General features: G+C 39.9%; 1 long non-coding RNA gene across 1 annotated transcript; it reads left to right on the top strand.

The window, feature by feature from the left end:
* The first annotated feature begins 1,850 nt into the window (after positions 1-1,850).
* LOC102076006 (uncharacterized) lies at positions 1,851-5,089 on the top strand. The gene is made up of 3 exons (XR_268452.4): positions 1,851-2,178; positions 2,866-2,966; positions 3,492-5,089. It is a non-coding gene; the product is annotated as an uncharacterized LOC102076006 (long non-coding RNA).
* Positions 5,090-5,307: the final 218 nt, after the last annotated feature.

Here is a 5,307-nt window from a genome sequence, read left to right as displayed (position 1 = left end):
ACAGCTTACAGTCCTGCATAAAGATGAAAGCCCCGATTTGCAGACGCTGTGCGCTGAGGTTTGGGACCAGAAGTCTCATTGTAAACATATCACGGCAGACTCGACGATGTTTGCATGGACATGCTTTTCAGCATCTCTTTATTGACCACTTTTCACACACAACCGTGTGCATACAGTCGGCTGTAGCTTTTCAGCTCACAGCCCAACAACACAACAGCAGAGAGAGAACAGGCTTTAAGGTGGCGAGGCGCGATTGCGGGTGCCGCTCAGGTGCGTCTGACTCCCATGCAGCGGCACTGCAGACCACGCCCCCGCCGCACGCATTAACCAGGTAAAACACATATTTAGGCAGAATTTTGCAAATATCTTCTTTTTTTTTTTGCGGCATAGTGCTTTTTTTCCAATTACTTTTTTAAAAAAGGGTGGCGGCTGACAACAGTTTTTGTTTGCTACATGGATCATTTTAGTTCAGCTGGGTGTCTTTCCTTTTGTTATATTTCTTTAAGAGTTCAAAATGTGTTAATTACATAAATAAAATGTAATTTTCTCTGTAGCACTTCATGGATTTCATAAGCAACACACCTTAGTTGCTCTGTGGATTCTTTTAAAAAGCAGTTAAAAACCTTTGTTCAAACAAGCCTTTTGTTGATCTACGTATTTTATATTCTTTACATTATTTACATTTGATCTTTTACATTGTGTATAATGTCTATTGATTGTATTGTTTATTTTAATATTTGTGTACAGCGCTTTGTGACTGCCTGTCTGTGAAAAGCGCTTAATAAATAAACTTTACTTGCTTACTTTAGATGTTCACACAAAGCACAAAGGTAAAAAACAATATAATAAAACATCTTAGATTTCAAAAAGTATTTGCGGCTCCCAGTGTTTTCTTTTGCGTAGAAACCGGGTCCAAGTGGCTCTTTGGGTGTTAAAGGTTGCAGACCTCTGGTTTAGGTGGTCTTGACTACAAGTCTAGTATGTTCAACTACAGTGCCGTCAGCCACTGAAGAAATTACAGCCAGAATTCCTGCTGATGATGTCACATTTTCAAGAAAATAACACAATACAGAACATGGTCTGGCAACTTTATTAGTCACACTTTGGTAGCACCAGGTTGGATCTTCTTTTGCGCTCAGATCTTGGACACTCGTCACACCAGAAAACATTTGTTCAATCTTCTGTTGTTCAACTTTGGTGAGTCTGTGTGAACTGTAGCTTCAGCTTCCTGTGTTTAGCTGACAGGAGTGGTACTTGGTGTGGTCTTCTGCTGCATCTTGTTCATGTGCATTCAAAGATGCTCTCCTGCACACCTCCGTTGTAAAAAGTGGTTATTGTCATTTATGTAGCCTGTTGTAGTTTCAGAGAGCTTGGATCAGCTGGAGAAACTGTGTTCAACATGCACACGCTTCTGAACCTGGACTGCTCCACTAAAACAAAGACACAGTTACAATATCTACACAGTGCTAGTCTATATAAGACAATGTAGGGATCTGAGGCTGACTTTGTGCTTCTAGCTTGAGTCCAGCCTGTTTAATCAGAAGAAGACTGACTTGGGAAATAATGAACAGTAGATGGCAGTAACACACCACTGATGCATCTAGCCTGCCAAACCCAAAGAAGAAGAACATGGCAGCAAGATTTCTGAAAGATTCACTCACTTTTTAACAATCCCACCAAATATTGTAGATTATGATTGTAGGAGGCCTGTCTGAACTTAATATACAGATTTCATGCTGCTGTTAACTGTGTGATTTCTGATGGTTATGTTTAAGAGGTTTGTATTGAAAGTATTTTGTGATAGTTTATGGTGGGTCACGTGATTTGGGCGGTATTAATTGCTTATTTGAGGCACCTGTTCATGCAGTGTCAGTTGGAGTAGGGAGGACCGATGTGTGGCTTTATGTTTTGGGATTGCTGAGTTTTTGGTTCTTTTGTGTGCTTTGCTTTAGATTTGTTTCCCTTAGTTTTCTTTTGTTGCTAAACATTTAAGTTCTTGGTGAATCACTGTTTTGGAGAAGGCGGCACACAAGTATTCAGGTCCAGTCTCACCTTCTCAGCAGCTTTTTGTTTGTTCCTGAAGTTGCTGAAATCCGTCAATGGAAGAATCTCTACATGGAGCATGGCATCAAGGATGGAGCAGGAGTAAAGTCAGCAGATATGGATCCAGACACGGAGGTAGGCCCGGCTGTTAAATGATTGCTGAAGTGAAGTTAGAAGCTTCATTTACTGGTGGATGTGCACAATAAGCTGCCCTGTTGTTAATAGATGAGATTTGGCATATATGTCCTGGTTGGGGCTGTTTGTCTGCAGGAGGATTCTTTGATGCTGATTGCTGAGAGTTGAATGTGCGTTGGCACAGATGATTGTGTGTGTACTGAAACATGGACACTGCTCTCTCCCTCCACTGTTGAACAGGGAGTCCACTTCAGTCCAGTTTGAAGAAACTGGTTTAAGCTGTTGGGAAGCATGAAGCAGATGGTTGGGTGTAGAGCATCTGTTCAAATCTCTTTGGCACATTTCAACATCAATCTGGTATAGATCCAGTCAGATGAAGATCTTGCAGATTGCACCCACTCTGACCTCAATCAGTTAAAAAGGCCCTCAGCTGTCACTGGTTTAGTCAAGAATGTTCAAGGACCCAGTAGAAACTCTTAAATAAAACATTACACTGTCTCTTTCATTGATGATGAGGGGTTTTTTTTGCGTGATTTTTGTTGTTTGTTCTTTACGTAGTTAAATGTGCTAAGTATTTAATAAGAAAATTTTAGTAATTCACATCTGAGAATTTTTTTTTTTTGGTCTTTAGGACTGTTGTTTTCTTAAAGCCTACTTTCTTTTCAATTTCATTGTTTCGCTCCACAGCACCTCACAAGGAAGGCGCACACCCTCATCAAGAGCTGCTCTATGACCACAGAATCTGATTAGGAGAAGAAACTTTCTGGTGCCCACTCCCCTGGGTTCAGGTGGGTGAAGTCGAACAGTTGCATCCTAATGCAGTTTATGAACACATGACTGGTTATCATGTCTTCAACTCGCACTGAGCTGACATCAGTGTGGTTGTTGATGCTACAGAACAGGATGGTTTAAACAGATGCTTCGAAGCCTCTGCAACAAACCACATGCTCCAGCAGAGATACTTAAACCAGGTTTGTCTTTTTAGTCTCTGACGATACAAAAATGACTCATCAATCTGAATCTCTCAGAATTCAAGAGGTATGTACTCAGTCAGCATTGTTGCCCAGTGAGCAATGTTCAAGTGAAATCTGGTGGCAAATTTTAGGAATGCAGCCAAAATGCAGAGTATTTGTGAGATGCTATTCTGTATAAGAGTGAGCAATTTAGCCATTATTTAATTACATTTTTGGTATCATTTTCTGTTCTAAAGTGACTTGTGCCAAAGCATAACAGTAAATATGCTGACCCATGTGGACCATATAGCTATGATCATTCCTTTTTTTTTTCTCTCTCTCTCTCTCGTCTTTTTTCAGGTGAAGACTTGTTTTCAGAACTGAACGAGGAAGTTTAGGAAAACCAGCACATGATGTAGAGAAATTTCAGCACTGTGGCTCAACAGGAGCAGGTCCTGCCTTACCTGAACACCTTTGTCAGTGATGGAGCTTCCTGTTTGTATCTAAACACTGGGTCAGTTAAAGAGGGTGGGGGAGTAAAGAAAGGCCACTTCCTCCCTTGTGTTGGTGTAGCTGAAGTCGTAGACGTCCAATATTTTCTCCTCTTGCCTTTGGTGCTGTTTATCCATCTAGATTATTTTGGTATGGGCAACCCACTCTTGTAGTTTTCTCTGAGCTCTGTGTCTCTGAAAAGTAATGTTTCCATTCTAAAGAAATCCAGACTGTGTTACAGATCTACTGACCTTGTAGGAATTCTTTTCTTTCCACTGAACTACATCTGCTAACCATATCAGTGTCCTGGAGGAAGCACGTAAAGGCTTTGAACAAGAAGCTTGACTTCATGACAGACTTCATGCTTCTTTGTAGTTGGCAGGTGTAGACACTGCACCAGATTTCTGAGTTTTAACAAATTCATGCATTTCAATAATACTTGGGACTAGAAAAGGTGGCAGTCGAGAAACAGGCAGTGCTTCATTTAACAAAGTCAATATTTATAGCAGAAAAGATGGAGGTTTAGATCATTTTGCTTAAAATATTTATTAAAAACCCTGGACTAACCTCCAGCCATAACATGTTTGGCATAAAAATATTAACAGTTGTAATTAACACGTGTGCACAAAGTCTTTCAAATACAGCCTCTGTCATGTCAAGAAACATGAACAGAACATTTAAAATGGCCATCAGATAAAATTCACAGCAAACCTGATATGCTGCCAGTGCCAGCTAGCTTCCATGTTGGAAAAACACAGATGTGGAAGTGCTTTAAATTTCTCTGGAAACCACCAGCATGTGATTTCAAAATCAGACCTCCACACATCATATTTCTGCCATGTTGTTTTTGAGACCAGTATGGTAAAAATCCTCATCTTGTGCTTCAGAATGATAATTCACAAATAAAAGGGGGCAGTAACAGTAGCTACAGCCATCTTTAGCTGTTAGCAAGGTTCTCCACTTTCTGTGTAAAAACTTGCACTGTGAAGTCCGGGGTTGTTCACATTCCATGCAGTGCTGAAGACACTGGTGTTGCAATCATAATGTACATTATTTTTACAATTATTGGAAGATGCAACAAAATGAAACAAAACATTTTCATCTCTTAATGTTATATACAAAACTTCTGATGGTGCTCTCTCTGATTCTCCCAGTATGTATTTACAATAGCCAGAGTCGACTGAATTCAAATATTTCTAAAAATCAATTGATTAAAAATAAAGGGCCTAAATTTCACCCCGTTCCTTTTATTTACTGAAAGAGATCAAATCTGAGACTCTAATATGTTGAGCTACATGAAAACAGGAATAGTAAAATTTAATACAAGAAAGATGATATACTTTACAATGTTTGTAATTAAAGGAGCATTAGCTCAACCCAAATCTTCACCTAAGTATGGAAGAAAATGGATAATACTTAATTAGTACAATAGACCCAAACTTCAGAATGAATTCAGTTTCTTATGTTCTAGTAACCTTGAAAAAACACTCACCTGTTTGTAGATCAGTGGACAAGAGTTTTTATCTGGCTGTCTGAGAACACTGCCCAGGTCCTTCCTTTCACCACCCTGGTCTTTCCTTCATTCTCACATGTAGTGCTTGTGGCAGTGTTGTTGCCATCCTGGTTTCATGGGACAGCAAAACCCTGTTCCTCCTCTGTGACAGAGCTGGAAACAGCCTCAGAA

This window comes from Oreochromis niloticus, linkage group LG9, assembly GCF_001858045.2.
Source record: "Oreochromis niloticus isolate F11D_XX linkage group LG9, O_niloticus_UMD_NMBU, whole genome shotgun sequence".
Classification (NCBI taxonomy): Eukaryota; Metazoa; Chordata; class Actinopteri; order Cichliformes; family Cichlidae; genus Oreochromis; species Oreochromis niloticus.
Note: the sequence above shows the minus strand (reverse complement) of the source record. Positions and strands in the feature narration are given on the sequence as shown.